Source organism: Panthera pardus, unplaced genomic scaffold (assembly GCF_024362965.1).
Source record: "Panthera pardus isolate Hobbes unplaced genomic scaffold, ASM2436296v1 HiC_scaffold_11, whole genome shotgun sequence".
Lineage (NCBI taxonomy): Eukaryota > Metazoa > Chordata > Mammalia > Carnivora > Felidae > Panthera > Panthera pardus.
Window position 1 is genome coordinate 57522579 of NW_026526666.1, and position 17877 is coordinate 57540455.

The window sequence follows — 17877 nt, forward strand, 5'->3', positions numbered from 1 at the left end:
CCAATAGCTATAGCTGCATAAGAATGAGAATTTTGATATGTTCACAAAAATAAATCTTTGTAGCTTTTCCCAAGGCGGAAGACCAAGACCAGTCCCATGTTTCTTTGAAATTTGAAAACCAAATTCTAGCCTCTATTTAATCCAGAGCCCAAGCTGTTCTGCCCGGCCCATCCATTTACTTATTTTTTACATTTATAGAGCACCTTTCCTCCAAAGCAACATCCTCGTCAGAGCTGGTTCTTGGAGGAACAATTGATCACAGGGATGTTGTGGAGCTGGCGGGGTAAGCAGTATATCCTTTGTTACTTAAAGCGTGATTACTGTAGGAAATTTCTAAAATCTTGGAAAGAAGTGAAATTTTTCGAGTTCTTTATTATAACCTACTTGGAGCCCTAAACAATAATGCTTTTGTTATAAACTCGTAACAGTTCTATAACAAATTAAAGTAGGAAAAGTTTCTTATTTGCCAATTTAAACAAGATAGGAGGAGTAAAAATAAAAACATCTCTGGGTTATCGGAATCAGATTTTGGCAGATTTGCAGACATTTTGATGTGTAGATATATCTCAGTCTTTCCAAGCTGTGTCATACCTCCTTTTCCCAGCAAGGAGGAAGAAATATCAGGCAAAGTTCAGAACTTTGAAAACACATTGCAATTATTTTTGAGTTTGGGAACACAGTCTCCCTGACCCATATGATGACAGGAGATATTAGCATAGAGATGCAGACATTTCCATCTCTCCATTCTTGCCCTGAGAGCGCACTGCCACGTTTTTTCACAGCAGATAAACACAGAAGTGCTTTAAATTATTGCCAGAACAGGTTGAAGGGGCAGGTGAAGGAATATCATAGGTGAAAGAGCATTAAACCAAGAGTCAGGAAACTTGACATGTGACTCTGGATAATTTATTTGTTACTACTAGCCCTTAGTTTCCAAATTTATACAATAAAATGGAAATCCTAGATTAGCTCGTCAGTCATTTCCCCATGCAGCCTTCTAGGAAACTCCATTCTCGAAAATCCTGGTAAAGATCAAGTATATGATGGAATCAAATCATGTCACCAAATTTTCATTTATCATTTGTAAGTGAAGTACAGTTAAACTTAGTCAACATTCAAAAAATATTTGTTGCATATATTGGATAACTACTATATGTCAGATGTTATGCTAGCTGACTCAAACATAAGTGTAAGAAAGAGACACAAGGGCCCCTCAGTGAAAGACCACTTATAATCCAGGGAGATAGAAATTAAATGAAAAGCAAACAAATTCTTAGTTGTAATTGTGATAAAAGCTATGAGAGCAACACAGGCTGTTACTGAGAGCTTAGGACAGAATTTAGCTATCTAAGCCAGGTACACGGTTTGCTGGCTTTTATTAAAATTTCTTTTAGATATTCTGAAAGAATATGAAGTGAAAAGCATATTTATCTCACATACTTGTTTTAGGAACAATTGGAGAATACAGGGCTACAGTTTATAAAGTACCCTTTATAGCACTGTTTACACCCTGAAACGATGTATGCAAGCAGTAAATTATGTCCTAGTAAAAGCCCCCTGAAATCATGCTTTACCTCTATGTTACAAAACATGGAGCATTTCACCTGGTTCCTTGCTTTATTTTGGTGTCTTTTTTTTTCCCCAGACTATATTTTCAAAGATACTGGAATAGTGAAAAGTCTTGGATGATAGAGATAGTGTTTCCTTCTGGAAAAGGTTTACTTACTTATAACCTTGGAAGATAATGATAATATCTCCCCCTGAAGTAAAGACAGGCATGCTTACTGTCCATTATAATAAAGATCATGCTCTCCCACTCCCTGTAGAAAGGGGAGGCACATTTATTGCTCACTTAAAAAGATCTGAGTTCTCCAGGCTCAGGGTTCCTTCCCTGTGACACAGACTCCTGGTTCACAATCCTTTGTGAATCCAAATGTGCAGTTAACATTTGGCCCTTTTCCTGTCATGTTGTTGGAATTGGGTCTTGGAGAGCAACACAAAAATTGCTGATAATCTAGCTGCTGATGTCGCTCTGAGTAACAAACTGTCCTTTGTCTCATGTCTACCAGCAACATCCATGAAATTGTGACAAGCTAACATGGTGGTTTGCAAGTAAGGCATAATTTTAGACCCTTTGAAGTTTTTAATACTGGCTGATAAAGATGTAGGGACAAAAGTTTTCGTCATTTTGGCTCAGGATGGCAAATACTAAAGTATATACAGATCAAGTATTTGAGTCTTACTGAAACAACTGTGACTTGGAAGAGGTCATGATTCTTGCTTTAAAAAGTTCCTTTCGGAGGTGCCTGTGTGGCTCAGTCAGTTGAGTGTCCAAATCTTGATTTTTGCTCAGGTCATGATCCCGGAGATGTGTGATCAAACCCTGTGTCAGGGCTGAGCTCCAGGCTCCGCACAGAACCTGCTTGAGATTCTTGTGCTCTGTCTCTCCCTCTGCCCCTCCCCACCTTGTGCATGCGTGCAAGCTCTCCCTCTAAAGAAATGGGTTTTTTTTTTGTTTTTTGCAGAAGGGATTACCTATTTCAGTAATGAATTTACTAACTCATGCTCAGTAGATACATATTCTGATTATACCATGCAAAGAATTTTACATACATAACTTCTTTCACTCTTGAGAGAACCAATGAAGTAAGACGCATCAAATCTCAGGCTTTAGACAGCCATAGCTACTGTCTCTTCTCATCTTGCTCTGGGCTTCTTGGTCCTTCCACAACTTTTTTCCACATGGTTACTCTAGTTCTTACCTTATCCATGTGGAACAGCTTAGGGTCTCAGAGCAATGCAAGATTCCAGATAAAACTCCATGGCACTGTTTTCTTCTTCAATGACTGGCATTCTGTGGATGGGCCCTCCTCGTCAGCATGCACAGACATGAGAAAGTCAACTCTCTGTGAGGATACACTTCGTTTAACTTTACCTCTGACCTTAATGAACTCAGGCCAAAACAAATCCATACCATCCCAGACAAACCAGAGTCCTTTTCCCAAAACTCATTATTTGTGGTTACAGTAGAGTAAAAGTATTTTTCTGAAGCCAAGTGTATTTTGGGATCGGTTTCCTTGATTTTGAGTATAAATGTTAGTGCTAATATGTACTTTTGTATGCCTATCAATTGCCACAAACTGCATTATGTGCAATGCATAATCTCAGTTTTCATAATAACACAAAAGAAACTTGTTCCATCAGGATTAAGCAAATTGCAGTATAGTTAAGCAGTAGAATTTAGTCATTAAAAGCTTTGGTTCTGGAATCAGGCTGGATACAGATTTAAATTCTTGTTCTACCTTCTACTAGCTTTGATGACTCAATTGCTAAGCCTGTTTCCTACATGTGTAAGGAGAATAAGAATACCTATTTTATAAAAATATGGTGAGGATTTAGTAAGTATGCTTCCAGATGTGTTGAATAATGTTTTCTGAATAGTAATTGCCCAATAAATGGTTGCTGTTATTAATCCCAAGTTAAGGTAAAAAGTGAGTCCATGACTACCGAGACTACCAGATAAACTACAGGACGTGCAGTTAAACTGAACTTCAGGTAAAAAAAAAATAATAAAATAAAATAATTTCTTTAGTATGAGTAAATTGCAAATATTGAATGGGACATCCTAATGCTAACTCTGATAAAATTTATTGGTTTTCTTTGCCTCTGGTCCTGCTTTGGAAAGGCTCTCTGGGTTTTTCTGGCCTTGTTTCCCAGCTACAATTTTTACGGCCCTTTCTGCTTCTTTAGCTTGTGTATCTCCCAGACAACTCAAACTCACAGAGCCCTCCTTGTCACCCAGCAGGAGTGGGCTTTCTGGTATTACAGGGGGGGAAAGGTATACTCAGTCCTCAGCTGCTTGCACATCTTGTGGAAAACACTATAGTTGGTCTTATGGAAGCTTTTGAGCATCTTTTTCCTCTGGTTGATGCTTATGAGCACATAGTGCTTGTGGGCTTTGTCCTTGCGAAATTTCTCATGCATTCTTCATAATTGCAAATCTTGACAGGGCAACAATTCCAGCCTCCAGGGAGCTGGTGTCCTCAGGGTCCACCACAATCTTATTCGTCAACTGCTCTTGCTTGATTTTTAGCTGCTGCTTCTAGTTGGCCATTTCCAAAGACAAGAATCTTCTTACAGCATTATCCAACTTCTCAATTTCAGGAATGTTCTGGTAGTCTTTGAGCAGCATGGAAGGGGGAAGGTTATCTTCTTGGCCTGGTTGGGCTGATTTCTGGGTGGCATATCTGTGAAGAGCCAGGAGGATGATGCCCCAAGGAGGAGAAGGAAGGCTCCACCGGTGGGAGGGAGGCCTGGCACATGCTCTGCCTGGCAGCCCAAGGACTGGGACCTGAGCAACCCCAGGACCTTACATGCTATCTTCTGTATGCTGACTTGTGACCCCACAGGGTCAGCACCAAGGCTGCCATCCCTTTTGCAGCATGGACTGGGTTCAAATTCCTTCTTCTTCTTCTTTTTTTTTGATATTCCAATGTAGCTAGATATGTTATAGTTTTATTTCCTAAATATGATCACCCTAGCTCAAGGTTAATTTCTCCCAAAGACCGTACTCTGCCCATTGGCCCATTAAAGGAAAATTGGTTATTTCTATACTGTCAACACATTTTTTATCATACATTTCTATTTCCTTTGTTTCTCATTACTTTTTAACTGCTATTGGAAAGTAACTGAGAGAAGGAAGATGTGAAGAAATTAAAATTGCACAATATTGTTAGTATCCCTGGCAGAATTTAAGGAAATGGAAGAAGCTGAATTAAATGCTACAAAAAAAAAAAAATTTGAGGCGCTAACTTTACTTGGGAAGCTTGTCTTGAGTTCTCCACGTGGGGTTAGTTACCACATCTGTGTGTCATACAGTACTCAGAAACGTTGCTATGTCACTTTATCACCAAGGTTCTCAAAGATGGGCTATCACCCTTGGAGAGCTTGGTAAACCAGAGATTGCTGGGCCCCATTCTCAGGGATTCTGATTCAGTAGATCTGGGGCGGGCCTTGAAGAATCTGCATCTAACATGGTTCTGTGTGCTGTTGATCCCATTAGTCCAGGGGCCACACTGTGGACTTGGCTTCTACTCTGTCAGTTTACTCCTTTGACTACAATGGTGAGATCTTTAATGAAGCTAGCATTGACTTCCCAAAATTCAATTTTCTGAAAGTCAATTCACCAAAGATCAGCTCACTAACTCATTGCAGATTTGTTCTCAGTATGTTTAGTTTGTCTTTGCCCTGTCTCTGTTCTGCCCATGTTTCTGCCCTAGTGTAGGCCCTGAACAAAATATGGCTGTGGTGAACTCCTCTAGATTCTATGTTTGTCAGACAATCTCTGTGGCTGGCCCAGAGGTGGGCACCCAGGGTGGTTAGGGCATATATCCACCACTAGATGTTAAATAATACGCGCGCGCACGCACACACATACACACACTTATTAAAAGGAAAACACATCCCATTATCTAAAGGACAGGTGCAAAAAGTAAGCACAAAAGTAAAATAAATTTTTTTTTTTCATTTGGTGAAATAAGCTTTCGTGGATTTAGTCCCTTAGTGAATTGATAGGAGACTGTTGTTGTTGTTCCCATGTTGCCGTTAAACTGACTTTGATCTTTTCTTGGGGAAGAAATTGTCTTGTTTATAGAACCACGATACATTAAACAATATGTAACATTTATAAGTACTTAATTTTTTCTAATTATTGAATAAATGTGTTTATACAACTCAATTAGCCATGATATTCTTGAATCTTATGACTAATGAAGGAATATGGTTCAAATATCAGATTGGAAGAAAATTAGCAGTTTTTTTTTTTCTGTAAGGTGAGCCAAAAAGTTACCATTATTTAATTCAGTGTAATATTTCCAAATGAAAAGTGTGTTTCTCGGGAGTAGCTTTTGTTCTTTGAGACTATGATTCAGTAAATTCTAATTTTCTTCTGGCTACAATTCTTGTACTGATTTAAAGTGCAAGGATGTTAGAGAAGTTAGAAATGGCATTGGGGGGAAAAAGTCAAAATCAGGTTGTCTACATTATTACTCTGCCTCTTGAAGCTACAGTAATGTGGGTTTTTTTCTGCTGAGCTGGAAGACTTCTGGTTATAGTGTAAGATATGTCAAGGAGATGATGATGATCACAATTAATTTGAGGAGCTTAAATAACACCCAGTTGAACATGTGGAAGACAGAACTGCTGTGTCTCGATGTGCCACAAATTAGGAATTTCCTTTATCTCTTTCCTACATAGTTTGGGAAGAAAGTATTATATGTTCTGGAAATCTTTCAAAAACTAATAACCTTCTCAAAGTCATCTTACATCATAGAATCTCATAATTGGAAGGGACTTGAAATATTACAGGGCTAAAATACACTTAAAATAGAACTTCTTTTTGGTATTATCCCTGCCTATTTTTCTCTCAGGTGACAGGGAGCTCACTACTGTCCAAAGCATCTACACAAGAGGTTTAGTTGCAATAAAATTCTTTTTGTCTTGGGCTAAAATCTGATTTTACTTTCCAATATTGATAGTTCATTTATTCACTTACTAATTTATCTCAACGTGTACAGTCATAACCTTTCTCTGAGCAGGGAATAGGCACTGGCCTACAAAGTTGGAAAGCTATGGTCTTTGGTCTCTATTATCTTTTAGTTTAGTGGGAAAAGAAACATGGAAGTAAATACTCTATAAAGAAAGATTGATTTAGTGAGGGTACATACAAAGTGCAGTGAGTACTTAATAGAGTCCCTAAATCAGCCTTGGGGGGGATGGAAGAAGGCATTAGGAGTAGGTAATACTTTACTACTGGAACAATAAGTTGCATTGCAGGCAGGGAAATACCATGTACAAAGGCCAAGATAGGAAAATCTGTTCTGGAGCATAGACAGTGTACGTATGCATTGGAGGTGGTAGGAGGAGGAAGTTGGAAGCTGCAGAAATGGAAGTTCACAAAGTGGGACATGCAAATAGGAACCGAGTATTCGAAGGAGTTTATTTTTTACCCTGTGGGAGGCACTGAAAGATATTAAGAAGTAACACAATTATATTTTCTTATAAAAAAAAAAACCCCACAAACTTTGGGAACACCCTATAAAATACGTTAGTGTGAGATGGGACCAAATAGAGACATGAGAAGCTCATTGCAATTGTCCAGACCAGACTAGAAAAAAAGTAGAAGGGAGAGGGGTGAATAGATTTGAAATGTATTCATTGACTAGTTCCAGAATAATTGGGAAGATTTGATGACTGTTTTTGAAGTAAAAGGGAGATGAACCATATTTCACATGAATTCAAGTTTTGTGAATTAGATGCTTACTCCTCATGGACCAGCAGCATGGGTATTCTCAGGGAATTTGTTAAAAATGCAGACTTTTGGGCCTCACTCTAGACCTACTGAGTCAGAATCTGCATTTTAACTGGATCCCCAGGTGGTGCTTTTGTATACTGAAGCTTGAGAAGCACTCTCTGAAACAAAAGATTGGACAAGAATGGCATACCTTGAAGCACAAAGCCCCCAGAGGAAAACACAGTAGGTTCTTTTCAAGGCTTAATTGTTCAGAGTCAGAGAGAGGGGATAATTTCAGTTTAGGCATATTGAAGAGTTTGATCTGTCTGTGGAAATCTGACTGAACAAGCCATTATATACAGGACCTCAGAGCTCATGGTGAATAGCATTTCAACAACCAACAGATCATAGGAAACAGTGAAAATTAAGATATTGGAGGAGATTGCCCCAAAATGTAGGCAGCCTGCAATCCATTACTTTATGACACTGATTTAGGTTCCTAATCATTGAAAAGAGAACATTTTCAAGTCTGTTTCTTTGATTTGAACCATTTGGTAGCTAGTCTGCAAAGATAGTCTCAAACGATCCTTCCCTTCTTACATGTCCATGCTACTCTTCACATTAAGAGGCGGGGGCTTATTTACCTTCTCCTTGAAACTGTACTGTCCTTAAGACTGGCTTTGCCAAAGAGGAGGCATCAGAAGTGACCTCCAAGCACTTCCAAGCCCAGGCCTTAAGAGGATGAGCACCATGGGGCACCTGGTTGACTCAGTCATAAGAACTGTGTGACTCTTGATCTGGGGGTTGTGACTTCAAGCCCCATGTTGGCTATAGAGATCACTTAAATAAATGAAACTTAGAAGATGCTCCTCCTCCTTTTTAAAAATTTCCTCAAAAGTCTAAGCAGTGTGGAGAGGACATGTGGAAGAAAACTGAGACACTACTATCATCATAAACTGCTGAACTCCCAGCTGACAGCACCAAATGCAGCCATGTGAATAGCCCATCTTGGATGTGCCAGCCTAGTCAAGGGCCAGACGGCTGCAGCCCCAGCAGACCTCACATGCAATAGAACTGCCAGGCTGAAATGAGTTCAGTCAACCCACAGGGCCATCATATTTAGCAAAACAGATTTTGTTTTAGGTAGTTAAGTACTGGGGTTGATTTGTTACACAGTAATGAATAATAGAAACCATTTAGCTCCTCACATTTTTAAAATAATGTTACCTCTGGGCAGTTAGTTGGACACAGGGCAGGCAGGCTTCCATTTGAAAATGAACGGAAAACATGTTTACATACATGTTAATACATGATAGATGAAAAAAAAATGGCAATGTTTACTACTTACAATTAAAACCCAGGCACAAATTTAGAGGAGTCTCTTGATGCTATTAGTTGGTTTCACTCCCCAGTTGTCTTTCCTTCTCTCACCTCTCCATTCCTGTTACTTTAGTCCAGTCAGTCATGTGTTACACGGAATACAGTGAAGATCTTTGCACCTTCAGTTTTGCCGACTTAATCATCTTAATGTCACCAGAGGGCTCTTCCTAAAGATTGCTTTGAACATAGAATTCGATGTTGCGTCATCAACAATAGAATTAATAACATCATTCATTCATTCTTCAGTTATGCTCCTTATTCAGTTATGCTCCTAAGCACGAAGGTTATTCATGATCTTAGTTGAATCTAATTTTCCAGTCATCCCCTCTCCTTCCATGAACCTCCTCCTCCTTTACAGCGAGTTTTTGGTTCTGTCTACACTGAGCCATCTTCTGTTCTCCACATTTTTGGCATGAACTTCCACTCCTCTGTGCATTTTCCTGGGTCTTACTGCTTTACTCTGGTAATTACAAACCTCTCTCAAGGTTCAGGTGAAACACCACTTCCTTGGTTCAGGGGTTTTCTATACCACTACTCAGAGCTAATGGCCTACTTCCTTTGAATCTAGTGTCTTTTTCAGCCATTTTCACTAACTTGAAAGCATATTTTGTGTACACGGTGTTAAATACTTTGCACACAGTGTGTCTCTTAGTCCACAAGACAAATAACAAAAAACCTAGAGGTAGTATTACTATTTCCATTTCATAGATAAGAAAACTAAGACACATGGGGATTATGTAACTTGCCCAAAGTCATAGAGTTGTTAAACAGAGCTAGACTTCCAGTCCATGCTTTTTGGACTCAACAGCTGAAACGTTAAGCACCAAATTATGTGGTCTTTTTCTATAGAGCACATTTTAGTCTCATTTGTACCCTTAATGGTCATTAAAGGTCTGTCACCCACTAGACATAAAGCTCCTTGAAACAACGAGAGTTCCCATAATCTCTGCACTTAGCAGGGTGTTCACTATTTCTTTGCTAAGCGATTTGCTAAATTGATATACTTTAATCTAGATTAGTGAGGTGTGCCATTCAAAATAATTTTCTATATGCCTTACACTGTTTGAGTTGCCAAGGGGGAGAGAGAAGGAAAATTATACCCCAGTGTTCCCTGACTTAAAACTTGTAATAAAACTGAAAAGGGAGACAGATGTTACTACCACTCCACCAGTATAGATGGAGTTAAAATGTGCTTTAGCAGAGCTCTTTTTCCAATTAATTGCTCTCTGTGTAAGCACTTCCTATATATTTTCTATTCCTTCCATGTTAATGGGGACCAATGTTCCCAAAGTTTATATGCATTGCAATAGAAGGTGTTACCCAAGAAAGGAAGGGACAAAAGCACTTACTGCATGGTGAGGTCTAATAATAGACAACTTATTCACCTGGCATTTACTACATTAACATTCAGGATGAGCTCATTGTTTTGGCAACCAGCATGCTGCTTACTCCTAAGGGAAAAGAAAACACATCTTTTTCCATTTGGCACTGTCCTGTTCCCACCCTCCATCCTCATGAAAGTTCTTCCTCTACCCCAGTGTTAAGTACTAGCAATGACAGCCTTGCTAATGTGGGGACTACTTGGTAAATTACCAATGGAAAGCGTATGTTTTGGGTAGGATAGAGAAACATTGAAAACTGGAATACCTTAAAGGTTCTCCATGGTCTTTCCTGAATGCCTGGGGTTCTATCTACCACAATACAAAAGATGATGTAATCTCCAGATCTTCTCCTTAAGAAAAAGATCCTCCAACAATATTTTACATGGTTTCAGTGGAATGTTTCATGAACGACCAGGGATCCAAGGACTTGTTATTTGTAATCAGTCTTGGAGGATTAAAAAAAGATTTCCTTTTCCCCTTCCCAGTCTATACCCTAACCCCTTGTCCTAAGTCCTTTCTGGCTATGTCTCATCCTTCTCTTCATGTTCTAGCAATTTCTGCGCTTTTTGATTGTTAATATAGCTTTGTGGTTTCTCATGAATCAATGCATTTGCATATTCTGAGCTTTCTGGGGTTTGCCTGTAATGCATACTTATCACCAACCTTCCAGACCTGGCTCAAGCACTTAGTACTTTGAAATTCTTTCCCACATTCTGGGCCATTTTAGGCTTTTCTTTCTGTATATTCCCATTACATCTATAGAAAGGATCATCAAACTGCACTGTAACTGCTAGTATATGTCCTTGCTCACCAGTACTACTTTATGGCTGGAACCCTATTTATACATTTTTTTAAGTTTATTTATTTACTTTGAAAGAGTGAGCAAGCAAGCAAGCTGGGCAGGGGTAGAGAGGGAGAGAGGGAGAAAATCTCAAGCTCCACACTGCCAGCCCAGAGCCCAATGCAGGGCTGGATCCCGTGAACTGTGAGATCATGACCTGAGATGAAATCTAGTCACATGCTTAACCAACTGAGCTACTCAGGCGCCCCTCTATTTATACATTTTTGCATTCCTATGATGTAGTATGTAAAGAAACTGAGCAAGTTTTCTGTTTAACAATGGCTATAATGTAGCTCTCTATTTCAATAATTTTTTTGGAGAGAACTTTGAATTGATTGAATTTAAGTCCTCTCTGGCACCTTCTGGCTAATCAGACAAGGAGAGGAAGATCTATAGTGGGAGGCAGCCATTTCCTCCAGGACCACACAACTTGGGGGGATTCTGCAAAAAGGAGACAAGAATCCAAACAGGTGTAGTTGGTCAGCAGCTGAGAGAAGGAAATATGGGGAATTATTGTTTAATGGATACAGAGTTTTAGCTTTGTGAGGTGAAAAGAATTTTGGAGATGGCAGTGGTGATGGTTACAGAACAGTGTGAAATGACACTGAACTGTACACTTAAAAATGTTTAAGAGGCTAAATTTTAGGTTATGTACATTTTATTTAAAAATTCAAGATAACTAAAAAAATGCAACTAGGAAAGATGATAGTAACAATCAAAAAAATGGTAAGTGTTCATAAAAGGGCCCAAGAGAAGAACTTATACATCACTTTCAGCTCTGGAGGCTCCAAGAGTACTTTGCTGCTGTGGGGTCTTAGAAGAATCACTTTACCTCTCCAAGGCACAGAGTAAACCAGATTGCTCCTGGCAAACCTTTGTTGACTTTCTGCTACCTGAACCTGTGCGGCTTTTTTGGTGTCTCTTTGTTTTCCAGGTCTACTCTTGTAAACTTCTGTCAATGGGATGGGTCCCTAATAATTTTTCCATAACTTATTTTTCTGCTTAAGATAGACAGTCTGTTTCCTTTGCATTTAACCAGAAACCCTGAGTAATAAAGATTTTTATTTAAACAAGTCTTCAAGAAGAGATCCTAAGAGGGGAAAAGCATCCAAAATAAGACGTGGGAACCTTATGAAGTTATCTCCCACATAGAGATTTTCTCTAAATACACACTTTAAATTATTCCTTGGAAGATTTAAGTTTTTTTAAATAATGTTTGTGTAAATTATCCTTCAATATTCAACACCTTTAAAAATCGTCACACTTTCTCATGCCTTCCTTGATATCTCCCACTACCTTCTTCTTAGTTATGTAACTTATCTTCATTGCTCTATTGACTGAACTCTGTCATTGACTCAATTGAGATGTCCGTGAGAAAAGAGATATATTAAACATATGTCTACCCTTGGTACCTAGGGAGTTCCTGGAATCTAGAGCAGTAATGAAAGAATTAATGAATGAGGTGGAATGTGAGTGGATGAGTAAAGGAATTGCTGAGTATAGTCAATTTGGACTGAAGATTCTGTTCACTTTCTGATTGATTTCCCTTTCCCCCTCAAGCTTTCTGGACTGCATACATTCTTTTTGAAGTCCCATTACCACAGTCAACATTTGCACCATGGCTAATAAATTAGCATCACTTTGAAAACAAAAATGATTCCATTTTGCACTTGGAATGTGGTCTGAGAATTAGAAAGGGCAGGGGTGTTACTTGCCCTGAGGCCTGGAAAGTCTCTTGGTGTTTTATTAGGTAACAATTTCTGTTTTTACTGGATTTTCTGGTCACTAGCCCCTGGGAACCTGAATGAATGCCAAAAGTAAAAAAAGAAAACCGCATGCTCCCTGCTACTTAGAGACCATATAACCTCCTAAGAGGTATCTATGATTGCAATTAGAGACATCTATGATTGTAATTGGGAGCCTGGCTTGTTAAAGCGAAAAGACAAGCAAAAGTAGGTCAATGTTATGACTTGGCTAGATGCAACTGGTACCACATTCCCTTCCTGCTGGTCCCGCTTGTGGGGAAGTCCTAGAAATGAGTGAAATAGAAATGTCTATTTCTCAGAATGACTTTCTAAAACATGAATATCATAGCAGCAATCAGAAAATGGGTTTTCTTTTTTAAAACCTTATATTTAAAACATATATTACAAAAAATATTTCACAGAGACAATAAAAAAATGGATTCTCTTTTCAGTGATGTGTGAGTATCAGGAAAGTAGCACTAATTTTTCAGAACCTTGGGGGTGATCTGATGGTACAGTATTGGTCTTGTTCCTTTTTAATACCCACATTGGGCTTTTTCATCAATCATCCGTTTGTTGTTATGTTGGAAACCAGAGCATCTCTGTGTCCTGCACCATAGTGTAGTAGTTGAAGGATTAACTCAGGAGTTGGAAGATCTAGGACAGCCTCTATCTCCACATTTCACAGATCAGTGACTCTAAGCCAGTTAACATCTCAGAGCTTTAGTTTCAAATCAAGGATGTTGACGGCTGTCCTACTTAACTACCTTCCTCCTACACTTTTAAAAGTCACAGAGAATGCCAAGTCTGTCAAAATATTTGGTAGGCCAAAAGACATTGTCAAAACGGAACAGATGACAAAAATATAGTTGGGGGGGGGGGAGGAAAGGCCATTTTCCACTTGGCTCCCCAGTTGACCTCTTAAGAACCTCCAGTAAACCATGGAACCTTCACAGTGGGGCTACAGAAAGTGTGGAGCAGAGAAACAAACCCAGGGTTTGGTGACTGGCAGATCTGGTTCACATCATTCAAGGAATCTATGCTTTCTGGACCTTGATTTCCCATTTGTAAAAACAGATGATAATGCCTACTGTAAAAGGATTCCTAAGGGGTGGGGGTAGATGAAATAATGGAATAAAACCGTGCCTGAAACATGGGAGGTCCTTGGTTTTAACTTCTCTCTATCTCAGTTAGGATTTTAAGGGGGGTGGGACAAAAGGAGTTGATAGAGGAAATTCTGCTCTGGGTTACCCATGGTCATTATAGAAATTTGCCCACTTGATTTTAACTGTTAATGGCAATTAAAGAAGACTAAGAGGGGTTTCTCTGAGAAATTAACAAACATGGCAAAAACAAAAAATTATTCCCTAGGAGAAAAATTGTACCATCAACAGTGAATAAGAGCACAGGTACAGAGTCATCCAAAAGAGCTATAACAGTTCTCTGGCTGAAGATTCCAACTTTAATCTGATTAAATGTATTTACATAGTTAAAAGAGATGTCCCTGAATTTAAGGTATAGTGGTCAAGTAACAAAAACATACAGAAAAGTTATGTAGGTGGCAGGGACACAGTCCTTTTTAGTTTTATTCTCCAATGACAAATTATTAGTGAAGAAGCTGCAAGTATTATGGCCCCATTGGCAAGGTGACCCTCAAGTTGAGGAGGAGAGCTGTGTTAGTTTTATAGCAGGCAACTCAGTATAGGAATTACATAGCTGTACACATATTACATAATAGGAATTATTACTGAGTTGTAACACAGACCGAGGTTTAAATCTTGGCCCTGGCATTTACTAGCAGAGTAAATGTGGCCAGGCTATTTAACTTCTTAACCCTCAGTTTCCTAATGTGCGAAATGGGGATGATAATATACTCAACCCATAAGGTCGTTGTGAGGAGTAAATGCCAGGATATATGTAAATTACCTCTCATAGTGATTGATGTCTTGAAAATACTCAATACTAGCCTTTTTAATCGTTATTTGAACTTATTTACATTAAACACTAGTATTCTGTTAATTCTTCTGAGTTTGATTGTCCACTTTTTTTTAATGTTTTTTTTTTTTTTTTGAGAGAGACAGAGAATGAGTGGGAGATGGGCAGAGAGAGGGAGATACAGAATCTGAAGCAGGCTCCAGGCTCTGAGCTGTCAGCACAGAGCCTGACACAGGGCCTAAGCCCACGAGCCCTGAGATCATGATCTGAGCCAAAGTCTGACGCTTAACTGACTGAGTCACCCAGGTGCCCCTGATTGCTCACTTTTGAAGAAGCTTCTCGACTTTCCTAGGTTGGTTTGGCTATAAAGAAGAAATGCAATGATTATTATGGCTTATATGATTATATTTCTCATTATAAATTTACCTATCATTTTCTCTGACAATTTTCTCTGTAATTTAAATCTAGGCTAATGCCTGCAGGTAATACTTGAAGGAATATAGGGTTAGATCCTGACCTGTGTTGAATTAACAATGGAAAACACCTCCTAATGGGCCTCCTGGAAGTCTGCAAACAGGCAATTCCTGGCTGCACCCCATGGGACCATAAGTGCTATCAGTGAGCAATTCAGAAGGGGAAATTTGGTGGAGTTGTCACGGTCTTATTTGGCTTATTCAGTATCTTCAAACCATGAGTTCATTAGACTAAATTAAAAAAAAAAAGTTGTTTCTTGAAATTTAGCATGCTTGGAAGGCTTCTTAAAGCTCAGATTACTGATCCCACTCTCTGTTCCTAAGAGTACCTGATTGAACACATCTGCATTATGGTCTGGGGGTCGGGGTCCAATAATTTGCATTTCCAACAAATTCTCAGGTGATGCTGATGTTGCTAGTCTGCAGGTCTTATTTAAGAGTCACTGCTCTAAAGTGAGTAAATGAATATCTATTTCAGGGTAACCATTTTTAAAAAATGTTAAAACATTTGTTGAATGTCTGTCATGTTCAGGCACCATGCTGGATTTTGGATATACAAGAATAAGCACCTACTAGGAGACAGATAAATAAACCAGAATGCCAGTAATTGGAAAAGTTAAATTGGCAATCCAATTAAACCACTTCATTTGGTTGGCCTTTCCTCTCAAGAAGAATCTATATGGAAATTCAGTCAGTCTGAGTAGCTTGTTTGGAAACAGTTAAGAAGAAAGATGTTGAATAATATTAATGAGCAGGGCTGTAGTAGGAGAGGAATGTTTAGGTCTCTGACTACTTCTCTGACATTTAAACCTGTTTCTTTTCTTGCTTATTCCCCCCAAAGGAGTTTTTAGTCTTCTTAGATTGGGTCCCTTTACTAGGTATTGTGTGTGACTTTGTTTCTGTTTCTACATTTTTCTTCTATGCATTTGGATGGATAAGGTAAACCTTATGTGTCTTTTTAGGACACATCCTGCCACATTGATTTTTGGCTAAAAGAATAGAAAGACTTTTGTGGCCTTTGGGGCTATAGCAAGTCCTCCAACCCAGAATCACCATCTCAGTTTTCCAGTATAAATTTCTTTAAAAAAAATATACGGTGTGTGTGTGTTGAGCAGTTTTAGGTTCACAGCAAAATTGGACAGAAAGTACAGAAAGTTGCCTCATACCCTCAGTCCCTACACAGACAAAGCTTCCGCCACTATCAGTATCCTGCACCAGAGTGGTATATTTGTTAGAACTGATAAATCTATCTTGACACATCATTAACGCCCAGTCCATAGTTTACCTTAGGGCTCATTCTTGGCCTTGTACATTCTATGAGTTTGGAAAAATGTGCAATGATGTGTATTCACCATTATAGTATCCTGCAGAGTAGTTCGACTGCCCTAAAAATTTTCTGTTTTACCCATCCCCTCTCTTCCCCCAGCTCCTGGCAACCTCTGGCCTTTTTACTGTTTCCATAGTTTGGCCTTTTCCACAATGTCACATAGTTTGAATCCTCACCATTAAGTTTTATATGTTCAGATGCCTCAACATTGTAGGTGATTTTCAGGAAATATTGCAGGCATTTGTGTGTATTCTGGACAAACAACATCTGCCAGCAAATACCTCCAGAAAGAGGAAAGATGGTGGTCCAAGGCCTTGCTGGAGAAAATACACCATCAGGTTATTACACTCTGGTGAAAACAAATCTAGACTGCAGAATACCAGCCTTCCATTAGTGCATCCTTTGTTCCTGTGATCAGAGAAGGGATATCAAAATGATGGCAAGTACTTTGACAATGCATAAGGATCTCAGAGGAGGTCACCTGTGTTCCACTTCATGCCAGGAGCTTCCACTACAGTAGATACTGTTTTTATTAGAGTGCAGCCTGAGAATTGGAGACTTGGAGGACGTCGCTTAAACTTTAAGTTCGGGAATGGGGTTTAATAATTTCGGTGTCATGGACTCATGACTAATGTTAAGGTTATGAATCCTCTCCCAAAAGAGATGTGTATGCACAAAAGTTTCCATAAAATGTCAGGGGTTTCACTGAAACATGAAGACCACTGACCCAATGTAGAAACAATAATAATAAAAAAAAAACAAAACAACAACTTAAAAAGACGCAAAGACCAGTATCTGTCCCTGAATATGTAATATTGTCTAACTCAACCTGGGTTTGATTGTCAATCACGCTGGCTGCCATACCCCATTAGAATAGATGGTGATGGGTTGTTTTGGTGCAATTTGAAGGTCAAACGACGTTAGGAGAGTTATGAAATAAACACGCCCTTACTTATTGCTAAAATAGCCTCAGGTCTCTGGTCTCATGTGTGTTAGAGTCTAGTCATTGAAATTCCTAACTGTTCCATAAACTTTACAAGTAATTTATTAATATACATGTTTCTTCAAATACTGGTTTTTGAAAATATGTAAGTCCTCTTACTAAAAACCAATATATTCTATAACACAGTTAATTAAATTTCAGCTTTCCTTGTTTTCTATAGTTCTAAGAAAATTGAGATATTCTAGATGTATGTGTTCAACTTGTTTTCTTCCATGCCTTCTAGCTTTCTCTTGTGGGGACTCACTTTTATGTAGGCTTTTCATTCAATACTTATTCACTGAAACCCATTCAGTGCCAGGCATTGTGCTCTATCCTTGGGGTATGGTGATAGAACAACCTGAGATGGTAAAAAACAGAGTAGAGAGATCCATAAAAACTCAAATCAAACTTGGGGAACTTATTTTTTTATGTTAACCAGATTACTTTCTATCTTAGAACCTATTTCATAATCTGACAAGGCGTAGCAGTAATGACTATCCAGTAGGGTGGCTATGCACAGT

General features: G+C 38.8%; 1 pseudogene; it reads right to left on the minus strand.

Annotated features, from left to right (window-relative positions):
- Nucleotides 1-3631: 3631 nt before the first annotated feature.
- LOC109266610 (28S ribosomal protein S15, mitochondrial-like) lies at nucleotides 3632-16310 on the minus strand (annotated as a pseudogene).
- Between the last annotated feature and the right edge of the window lie 1567 nt (nucleotides 16311-17877).